The sequence below is a fragment of the Alligator mississippiensis genome, chromosome 3 (assembly GCF_030867095.1).
Source record: "Alligator mississippiensis isolate rAllMis1 chromosome 3, rAllMis1, whole genome shotgun sequence".
NCBI lineage: Eukaryota > Metazoa > Chordata > Crocodylia > Alligatoridae > Alligator > Alligator mississippiensis.
Genome location: NC_081826.1, coordinates 45,715,582 through 45,727,816, shown reverse-complemented (window position 1 = coordinate 45,727,816; position 12,235 = coordinate 45,715,582).

Here is a 12,235-nt window from a genome sequence, read left to right as displayed (position 1 = left end):
CTGGACCAGAGCAGGGTATTCCTCCTTGGAGGTAGATCCAGTCCTCCACCCTTTGTAGGTCTTCCTTTTAAGACACAGGAGGTCTGCCAGTTCCTTGGAGAGCCACAGGGGCTGTTGTGCCCTTTTGCTGCCATTCCTCCCGAAACGGGATGGACTTTGCTTGTGCATCCAGGATTGCTCCCTTGGGGAGCAACCACTCATCCTGAACTCCCCTCCCCTTTGGGTTGTGGCCCTTTAGGGCCTCACTGACAAGCCTCTTTAGCTTGTCAAAGTCAGTTTTCCTGAAGCCAAGGACTTCTGTATTATTGACTGACTTGCCAGCTTTTTGGCAGATGGTGAAGGTGATCAGCTTGTGGTCACTGTCACCCAGCTTCCCTTCAATTGTTAGGTCGCTGATTAGGTCATCCCTGGTTGCCAGTATGAGGTTGAGCAGCGCTTTACTTCTCATTGGCTCATAGACTTCCTGCATCGGATAGAGGTCTTTCACTCATGAGAGAAAGGTTTGCAACTGCTTGGATTTGACTGAGTGCTCCTTCCACAAGTTGTCTGGGTAGTTAAAGTCTCCCATGACAATTATGCACCAGGAGCCTGCGGCCTCAGCCAATTCCCTGGCAAACTCCTGGTCAAGGTCTTGACCCTGTTATCCTGGCACAGTCAATCCTTCTGGTCTGTGCAGAGATTGGTAATGAGGTGACCAATTTGTACCACTTGTGGTAGCAGATGTTGAGATGTGTCCACTTTGCCATTAAGAACTGCATTAAGTTCATCACCAAGCCATTGGATGGTAATAGGTTTGGCCACTACAGTCCTGTATTGGCAGTTGACTTTAATGTAAACTGCTCCATAATGCAGTTTATACAGTCCATTTAAACAAATATTTTACTATCATTTGCAATTTCTCTTCATGATCTTGTACTTGGTTGTTCCCTTTGCTGCCCATTTTTATTTAGCACATCTTCATCCTCCTTTTGTCTGTCCCCTGGCATATTTTCAACTAATTCAATATTAACATGACTCCATTCCGTCATGTTTTGAGAATTTCCTTTTTGTGCAACAGCATCATCAGTGATGTCAATAGACCTCCAGGGATAGGGTCTGTTTGCTAACATGTGTTCCCGCTCCTAGCTGGCTGACTTTGGAGAGCACGAAACATTGCAGATCATAGATAAACAGTGGCTATTATATTTAATTTCAGTGAGACAGTAGTGGATTTTAACCATTCCTTCTCAGTTATTTAGATTCTACGTGTTCCTCATTATATAACAACAGCTTCATAATTGGGACTCAGGATACTTAACTGTTCTGTTTAATGTGAGTCTGAATTGTGCTGTTCAATTATAGGTCTGTATCAAATACTGAGGATCAGAAGAGTCTGAATCTTTGGAAAACTAGATTTGTAGGTGAATTTCACCCTCAGCCCTATCTTTAGTCCCGAAAAGGAAATACATGTGCAGTAAAAGTACAATAGTTAATCAATCTATCCATTAAAGAAAGACAACGTATTAAAAGATGAACAATAAAGTACATAAAATGTGACAAAATCTAAAGAGATTTTTACTGCTTTAGCCACAAGGATCTTTGTAATGTTTAGATTTTGTAGCTAACAGAATTCGAGAGGCATAGTGCCTTCTGAAAAAATCAGTGTATGTAGAGTTAATGAAGCCCAATATAGAAAGTGTGGAGAAAAGGGAACTCAAAGAAACATCCCAAGGCATAACATGCAAAACCGTTTTTGCTAATCAAAGAATCATTGTGAACTTGGATGACAGTTGATTTAATGAAAGACCTTCATTGTTGTCCAGCTTCATAATAAAGTTCAAAAGTATATATACTGTGAATGTAAATTCCAAAATAACTAATATTTAATGTTGAAGGACTGGACCTGGTTATCATAGGAAACCCCAAAGGATTATAAGCTATTGAATTTCCATCCTTTGGATATTATTCAGCTGAGATAGCTGACTTCTTCATGTTTACATTACTAGAACTGTAGTCCTAACCTGATTAATCAAGATGAAAATAATATTAACCTTGTTTTATGATGAATTCATCAGAATAAACTCCCTTAGCACAAGTGCATTGAACTGGATAAATCAAGCGGATCCTCTTCATACATCCCACTTACTTCAAATTACCCAGCATTTCCTGACTGTGTAGACATTCCCATCCTCCACATTTTAGAAAAGCCTAGGATTTTTTAATGTTTTCCATAAGTTTTCTGAACACTTGTTTTCACATCACAGGTGATGTCTGTTCAATGGATATGCTAAAATCCACATTAGTGCCTAGACAATTCTCTCAAAAATCATCTTAATGCCTGAAAATCCATGATGAACTGTATTCTGGAATTTGGTGCAATTACTAAATTTCTCCATCACTGTGAAGTTTAGAAGGTTGGTCTGTTCTCAGATTGGATAAATGCACAAACAGTTCTTGTATGAATACTCACCAGTGTATATTTGTGTTCATACACACAAGTCATGATAAAATTCAGTTGCTCAAATGCTGATGGAAAGTAATTACAGATGGGGCACAGCTATAATGGAACATATTTTAAAATGTGAGTGATTACTGAGTGTTCTTAAAGCAGATGTATGCAACAGCTAGATTTTGCCGTTGATCATTGATGAAGGCTGAAACTACAGATTTCCTCATGGTTCAGTCTGTTTAAATGCGAGAAGCATTTTTGCATTGTCTAGAGTCAGCCCCCTCACAGTCTGCCTCCACTAGTATCTCTTGGAATGGTTAAATATGCAGGAATGAAGATGCAGTCTAGCTGCCAGACAGGCATGGCAGGAACTGTTGAAAAATGCTCCCAAGTCTTTTGTGTTCAAGCACTCAAAGACCATATGTAATCCAGACTTGTGGGTTACTTAGGATCTATCCCTCAACTGTCTCTTTTACTGTTGCTTCTTAGAAAATTCACCAACTCTTCCTCAACATGACAGGTATGTACAGGTGTTACATTTCATTCGACCCAACTAGGGTAAGGTTGATCTAAATACCTAATCATACAGGTGTTCAGGGAGGTTAAATTGGGCAAAAATGGCAGGCCTGATCTACGTTAGGTCACTGAGAACGTGGCTTAACATAGGGAACAGGTTAGCCCAACCTATCAAACACCTGTATACATTCAGAGTAAAGATCTAGAGTGGGAAAAGCCCAGCTGTTCACCCCAGTCCTGGGGCTGCATTCTTCCTACCCCTTTCCTCTTGCATAACCCTGACTGTGCTAATTTTTTGACCCCCAGCCCTCCCACCCGAAGGAACCACTCCCCACCTAGATCCACCAGCACCTCCACCCTGGACCTGTTAGCCCCCTGGGTCCTGTCTGCCCTTCCCTTCACCCTGAGTTACTTATTCTGGTTTCCCTGCACAGCTTCCCAGACTGGCAAAAGGCTTCCAGCCTATATTCATATGCCTTAAAGTGAACCACATTAACATAGGCAGGGTGTGGCAAACAACTGTATACTCCCTTTGTCTTCTCATTTATACCAGTTTTGCCCCAATGTAACTCCATTGCCTTGAAATTATTCCATCCTCTTTTATATAAGAAGTTTTATATTGAACATTTTTTTCTAGAAGAACATTCAAATAGAATGAATGAATGCATGCATGCATGAATGAATAAATGAATGAATAAAGTGATTTTTGGAAATTTTAGTGAAATATAGTTAACTCGATTTTAATCAGAACTAGTTCATTTTGGTGTCAGTAAAATGATAATTATGCCTTTGTCTTGGATGGGCAGTGCAAGCTCTGGCATATTCTATCCTGCCCTCTTCAGGAGACAACATATCAACTTCTTGTGGTGGTTCTTTCCCTGGTCCCAGTTCTTCACCCTATGGTAGACCAGCATGTCCTTGCCCTTTCACTCATCAATAAAAACAGAAACAATGCTGTTTGATTGTTCTGAGCAGTTATATTAACCAATCCATTTGAATGACAAAAAGAGGAAACGAAGCCCCTGGCAAATAATTTATCATTTACTAATAACAGAAAATTGGAATAATATTACATAACAAATAGAAGAATCTGTGATCTGCTCATGGATAGATTCACCAAGGAATGGATTCACTAAGGGCAAGTCACACTTGCTGAATCTGATTGCCTTCTATGATAAGATAACCGGCTTTGTGGATGTGGGGAAAGCAGTGGATGTAATATACCTTGACTTTAGCAAGGCTTTTGATACCATCTCCCACAGCATTCTTGCAAGGAAGCTGAGGAAGTATGGGTTGATTGAATGGACTGTAAGGTAGATAGAAAGCTGGTTGGATTGTTGGATTCAATGGGTGCAGCTACACATGCATTTAAGCACAAGTAATGCATTTACATGAGGCAGTGTAGGAAGGCAGAACAAGGGCAGCTGGGTTTGCTGGCAGCTGAGAAAGGTGGCAGAGATGGTGCATGGGACCCTGGAAGACTGGGCAGGCTGCTAGCTGGCCAGGTCCTGCCCAAGTGCAGAGGTGCCCAAACCAACACTTCCCCAAACCTGCCCAGGCTTCCAGCACCCCATGCACTGTCCCTGCCACCTGCTCCAGCTGCCAGCAAACCCAGCCACCCTCCTGCTGCCTTCCTGCACTGCTCCAGGGGCAAGACAGCCCATTCCCAGGCTGCCACAGGCATCTTGCTGACCACAAGACCCTATTTTCAAGCAGAAGTGGTGAACGGCTGAATCCTTGCTGTTGCAGAGCCTCCCACCCCACAGTCAGGGGTTGAGCTGCTGGTGGGCTGAGTGGTTCCAGAGCTGCAGAAGGCTCTGGGCTTTCTCTCTGCCTGGGTGGCACCCAGACCTTCCCTCTGCCGTGGTACCCCAACTTGGAGGCAGCACCTGGCTCTGTCCAACTGTTCCCTGAGCCCATCTGCTGGAAGTCTGCTGGGTATAGCTCCCCAGGCAGGCTCGGGGGAAAGTTGGATAAAGTTGGGTGCAGCCTCTGAGCTGCGGCAGCATCTCTTAGCTGGGACTGTCCCAGGAGGTGTGGCTGGCATGGAGGGAAGGACCAGGGTGCTCTGCAGCTCAGGAGCTGCTCAGCCTACCAGCAGCTTCCCCCCAACCATGAGCAGGTTCCAGTTCTGATAAAAAGAAAACAGGATCAGTTCCCTCACTGTAACACAATGGGAAAAATTTAAATGGTTTTGTCCTCAGGGTTTTATTCTATGTCCCACTGTTTCAATTTAGGGAGCATAGTAAAAAACCTTGGGGATTAAACCCTGTCATGTGTACAAGCACCCGAGAAGACTGAGAGGGGATTTGATGGCAACCTTTAACTACCTGAAGGGTGGTTATGAAAAAGGATGGAGCTAAATTGTTCTCAGTGGTGACAGATGACAGAACAAGGAGCAACAGTTTCAAGTTGCAGCAAGGGAGGTTTAAGTTGGATATTAGATTAAAAAACTTTCTCACTAGGAGGCTGGTGGAACAAGTTACCTAGATAGGTGGTGGACTCTCCATCCTTGAAGGTTTTTAAGGCCTGGCTTGACAAAGCCCTGGCTGCAATGATCTAATTGTGGATGGTCCTGCTTTGAGCAAGAGGTTGGACTAGAAGATTTCCTGAGGTCCCTTCTAACCCTAATTTTCTATGATTCTATGATATTCCATGAGCAAAAAATGAAACTAAATTTACCAGATACATTTATTGTTATGAATTATTGGCTTAACTCTATCTATGGTCAACAGGGCAGCTGTTGAAAAATTGTTTGGTCTTTCTTTGTTTGTTTCCATAAAATTGAAATGCTTTATTCAATGAGGTAAAACTGTTTTTACTATCCTTTTGGTTAATTTTATTGTTAAATTACAGTCATATACTTATTTTCCATGCAATATATTTTAATATAAAATGAAAATGAATGTGCTAAAAATGAAAAAAATGAAACTGAAACAAATGACCTTACTGAAATGACACATTTTTATTGTTTCAAAACAAAACATTTTGTCAGAGTAAAATGGTTCAACACCATCATATCAAAATATTTCAATGGTCACATGATAACATTTTAAGAAAATGTTCTATATGAATTTTATGTTCGTGTATGCCAAGCAGTGACAGCTGGTTGGGCTGCCTACATAGCAAAGGGAGTCCTGTCTGCTGCCTTACTAGCAGTAACAGCTGATTGGGCTCTAGTGACTCTACTAAGGCAAGCAAAGCTGCAGCTCTGCTCTCTGTGGCCTGTCAGGGAGCCAGCCTCCTTCCCCCTTGGAGTGGGAAGGAGAGAGAATAGAGAATTCTGGGATATTGCAGTTTCAAGACGCCCCCTGTAGTGCTACATATAATTATCCACATGTTGCATGTGGTGCTAGAAAAGATAATGTTAAAAAAGGTTTATATTTGAAACAGGAACTTTGTTGTGGTGGACCCACCATTTTTGTGGTCAATTCTGTAGCCTTGCAGACATCCTAAACATAGGCATATTAGGTTTTTTAGACCTATAAGGGAGTATATAGTACTACAAATGTAATGTATGTCCAAGCAAGAGAGATCAATTATACATATATAAAAATTACGTTACACGTGTTATTAATGGATGTATGATGCTAGTGATTTTGCATACATGGGCATAGGAAATAAAAAATGAACAAGATGATTTTCACTTTATATAACATATTAAAGGGAACAATCCTCATTATCCCCTTATCTTATGGTTTATATTTACCATTTTATGAGGATATATGAATTATTCTTGCACTTTATTTGACCTGACTCAGTACAGCAAAAATCCCAGCATGAATTCCATACAGTTTACATAAAACATGTTCTCACCATTGACATACTATTGCAGTAGAATTACTTAACAACTCCCCTTTAGAAACCCTGTATAGTGTATTTTAAGTATATTTTATATAATGTTTATTTTCAGTATACTTTGCATACTTTCACTTTGTTAATATGCTTTAAATTCTAAGTAGCATAGATTCCATTAAAAACTAGGGAAATCAAAACTGGAAAAAAAATTGGTCCAATTGTAACCTATTATGAGAAAGCAGTGCAATTCCTTTAAGGGCAGATTTTTTAGAGCACAGACAGCCAGCAGAGTAGGGGTTAAAAGACAATCCTGTAGTCAGGTCAGCTGACTGGGGCATCACATGATTAGGAGAGGGCTCAGGCCAGAGATATATAAGCCCTGGGTTTGAGCCACAAGACAGAGTGACTCAGAAAGAGAGAGAAAAAGATACGGGGCAAGCAGGTATGCAGATTTCATTTTTTTCTTACGTTACAACTCAGGGGCTTAGTGTTTATATTGCAGTTTAAATTGGTGGTTTGGGCTAAGACTGTAAGGGGTGGGTTTTGGTGGTCCCATTAGTATCCCCAGGGGTATATGCTTGTCTTGAGCCCTACTGGGGCAGGTTCAAGGCAGAGCAAGGCCTGGGACTCAGAAGGAAGGCTTAGAGCAGTGAGCCTGGGCTATGGGACCAGGCAGAGTAGAGGAGCAGCATCTGGGAAGGCTAAAACCCCAACAAAAAGGAAAAAGAAAGGCCTGGAGTGACCTGGATAGGCTGGGACAAGGGTCCCACCTGACTGGAGATTCAAAATATGTGAGGCAAGGGGCATGGTACAGGGATGGTATGGAGCTGTGCAATTAGCCTGTAAGGCAAGAGATCCATCACACATCCAGGTGTTCCTTAGAACAAGACCAGACCTGGGAAGCCCTGGAGAAGCCTCCTCTTTAAAACCATAAGCGACATCAAGAGGTAGCAGGTGAGTGAAGGGAAGACTGTTCCCAGAGTGAACAAGGAAAAAGGGGAATTTTGAAGGGGCCTCCAGGGACTTGCAACTACCCTGAGGATGGCATCCTGTAGTTTCATTTGTGGCCAGCTACCATTGTACTCCTGCTCATTCCTCCTTGAGATAAGTAGCTAATAGCAGATCTGTGGCCATCTGTTTTTAATCTGTACTTCAGGATGACAGTCTGTGGATCAATGAACCCAGGCTATATTCTATAGAGGAACTGCAAATCTTTTAAGGATAATTTCCAACAAATAATAATAATATTCACCAGACTTCTTTTTTGCTTTGCTTATCTCAAACTCAATTTTTTTCATAAAGGAGCAGTATCATAGCTGACTTTTCCAACAATTGGTCCTGTCATGATGCATTATTGCCATCTAGCTAAACAATTGTAATAAATCTTTGAGCTTTTAACTAGGCTACCATTACCCTGAAGAGGTTTTTGTGAGACACTAGTGAGCTGAAGCCAGCCAAGTGCATAAGAGCAAGAGAGTAAAATGAGACTGACAGCATTTCCTTCTTAAAAGTATATTTTTGTGTTTCTTTTGGGAAGAAGTTACAAGGGAAGTTCCTTGGCATATTCAAAAAAGTTTCAAAAGAGACCTTTCCTTCAGTTTAATGAGCAATAGAACTAAAACACTTTGATATAAGCTATAAGTCCACTGACTACAAGTTATGCTAGAAAGGAATGTGTAAAGAGGAAATAAATACTCGCTTGCTGCTTTTTTACCCGTTGACTTGGCATCTGTTAATGATAAAATAGAATAAACAGACAGACATATAAAAATGCTACTCACCCTAGGTGGTAGAATTATTCCCACCATTAGCAGCCCACACCTACTCGCCACACCCACTCAGAAGTACATCTCCCAGAACTGTAAAATGCCAGGTTTAATAAATGTGGCCTATATGTAAAAGCAGCTGCCAAAATGGGACTCTCATGGACCACAAAAGGCAATGAATCCTAGAGCTAAAGGATTTACCACAGAAAATGTTGGGCCACAAGCTCCAGGACTTTCCTGAGTGAAATATATGAACCCAAAAGACCTGAAAAAAGGTCCATACCTCTGGGTGTTCTGTGGAGCAAGACCAGACCTGGGAAGCCCTGGGGTAGCCTCTCCCAGTCCTGCACCTTTTGTGAGTTAACTAAAATAAATCATTGTATTTCTTCCCATAGAGTTTAAGGGAAATTTAAATAGTACCTAGCTCTTGTACTGTCCCCCTGCTCAAAGGAATTTCATCCTCTGTCCACAATTACTTTTGTTCCAGGCAGGCAAAAACTGTGGTTGTGTTCTGTCAGATTATCTTTGATTTCACTCCTTCTGTTTACAGTCCTAGTGTTGGGGAGGGTTCATATATCTTATAAAGACAATGGGAATTGAGCATACCTGACATCACATAGAAAATTAATATGTGTTTCATAGCCTGCACTCTCTAGGACAAAAAGAAAAACAAGACACAAACATGCTTAATCTTGATTTCTCTTCTCCTGCTGTAACTTGAAGCGACTTGTCTTTTGGCATCAGGAAAGAGAAGCCCAAATACAACAATTTTTAGCCTCAATATTTTCTTCTTTCAGATTATTATCCATTTGCACTTTCCACTGTTGGTGTGCATGCAGCTTCTGTGCTCAGATTCATAGATTCCTTTGGCCAGCAACACCTCCATGGGAGGTCTTGTGCCTAAATGTGAGCTTATCATCCTTTAGTCCTTCTCAACTGCTTCTTGGTAGTTGATGGAGCTTCTTGATGTCAATTTACAGACTTCAGCAAACCATTAACTCCTTTATATATCTTATTATTTAGATAGGCTAGCAGGGTTCATTGCCATGTTACTTGTTGTCAACATGTTTATTTTCAGGAAATAAAAAAGGGAAAACAAACATACCTTGAACTACAAATGGTTTCCCTAAAGTGACCTAGTTTCAATGATTATCCTCTATATGACAGGGATTTACCTAATAGAAGCACTCAAAGTTTTCCAACTACCTCAGAGACTCCTACATCTTAGGGAAGTGCTCACCCTCACCTCCCTACTCCCTCAGTTCCCAGGCTCACAAGGCTTGGAAATGAAGGTTCCAGATATACCTTTTGGGCAAATCCATGGGGCCAAACTCAGATCCAAAGGTACACAACCTACCTGCACATGCCCCCACCTAGCGGCACCAATGACGGCTTCCTACCATGCAGATCTTCACTCTTAAAGTCAGGAAGAAAATGGTGTCCAATAAGGTAAAACAAAGACATGAGGATATCCCAGAAAGAGCCCAACTGAAGTTCTCCTTTCTTGCTGAGTCCTGGCTTCATCAGTGTCTGGTAGGCTTGTGCGAGTCGGCAGCGATCCGATCCAGCTTCGGATCTGGCCACTTCGGATGGCCTTGATCCAATCTCGAGCTCTGGGCTGGGTTTCGGTCTCAATCCATCCGAAGTGGCTCCAAAGTTTCAGAGCCGCCTTGGAGATCCGGCCATACGGTATAATGGGGAATCAATGAAATAGCTATAACTTTGTTGTTTTTTGTCTGATTTGGATGAAACTTGCTGAGGTGGTAGCCTTTGCTGAGAGCATAAAACGTACCAAGTTTCAAGAAGATCAGTTTAGGGGTTTGAGGGAAACTGTACCCCAAATTCTGAAAAGCCAAACTCATGTCACAGCTGTGTGTTACAACACAAGGGGGTGGTAGTTCTTACAGAGGCCACAAAGCCTGCCAAGTTTCAAGAAGATCGGTGGAGGGGTTTGGGGGGAACTGCCCCTCAAGCTGTGGACAAGCAAAACTCGTGCCATGGGTGACCCTGTGTGTGTTAAGGCTCAGTGGGGTGACAGCTGCAGGGATGGTGGCCCCTGCTGCAGCCATGATGCCTGCTAGCTGTGGAGGAGATCAGTGCAGGGGGGTTCTGGGGCCCTGCACCCCTAGCTGCTGACAGGCAAAACTTGTGCCAAGACTGTGTCCGTCTTGGGGCAGTTGATTGTCCGTATTGATTCTTTCCTCTCCTTAGCCTGGTTTTGTAGGTGCTAATTGATGCTCGTTTAGTCATTATGTAGTAGCTAGGTCCTGTGTATTGAGTCCCTGGTCCCTGAGTGAATCTTGATTGATGGATTGATTAGTAACTGATAACACAGTAGCTTAGCAGTCAGGCCTGCAGCGGTGTCTCCCCTCCCCGCCCCAAGACAGAGACAGTCAGTCCCACAAGCACCCATGGCACGAGATTTGCTTGTCTGCAGCTTGAGGGGCAGTTCCCCCCAAGCCTCTGCACCGATCTTCTTGAACCTTGTCAGGCTTTGTGGCCTCAAGCAAGAGCTACCACCCCTGCAGTTTTCACCCCACTATGTTGTAACGCCTAGACATGACATGAGTTTTGCTTTCAAGAATTTAGGGTGCTGTTCTCCCCAAACCCCTGGATCGATCTACTTGAAACTTGGCAAACTTAATTCTCTCTGCAGAGTATACCATCCCTGAAACTTTCATCCAAATCAGACAAAAACCAATAAAGTTATAGAGATTTTATTGTTTCCCCATTATACCCTATGGCTGGATCTCCAAGGCAGCTCTGAGTTGGCTCCGAAGCTCTTTGGGATCTCGGAACTGCTTCGGGAAGCTGAACGAGGCCAGCGCTTCGACTCAGATGTGCTGTTTCAGACCCCAAAGCATCCAAAGCTTCTCTGGATCCAAAGCTCTGTCCGAAGCCTCGTACAGCCCTAGTGTCTGACCAGATGCCATAGATGACTGAAGAGCACTGATTTCCATTATAATACTGATGCATTTGGCACAGGCTACAGCACATTAAAGGGTACCCAGGAAGACCCAGAGAGAGACAAGGGACCCATAACATTCTCTCACAGCAGGGCAACCAGATTTCATGGTGCTGTCACTGGCTAGTCTATATGCAGGGCAAAAGAATGCAGCAGAGACCATGATCCAGCTCATAAAACTCGAGTTTGGGGCAGAGGTGATGTGTAGGGGGTGCATGTGGCTGCACATGCGCCCCCTGCATGTGGTGGTGCACCCCCTGCAAAAAGGCACCGCTGACACTGTTGGCAGCAGCGCCTGTGGGTGGTCACTTCTCGCCACCCTGCAACTAGCATCACAGCTGGCGCCTGTGGGTGGTCCATGATTGCCCCTGGCTGCCACTGCTGGTGGTGCCTGCTGGTGGTTGCTGACCCCTGGTCGCCTCTCGCCACCCCTCTTCCACTGCCACCAACATTGCTGGTGGCATCTGTAGGAGCTCCCCACTCACCACCACCAGGCTACTGTTGCCGTGCTTCTGCCACCGGTGGCGCAGCCATGCCCCCCCCAACTCCCGGGGGCATGTGCCATTCATAGTTTGTGGGGATACTACTCCATCCTCTTTCTCCACACATGAAATAGCGGTTATCTTGAGTATACCACTGAATGACTTGAGAGGACTTGAAGTCCTTGTTAAGAGTCTGATGGCCACTTTTCAGATCCTGAAACAAGAAGCTAAGGTGCCAACATACACACCTGTGGAAATTCTCACTTGGCCTCAATGGAAA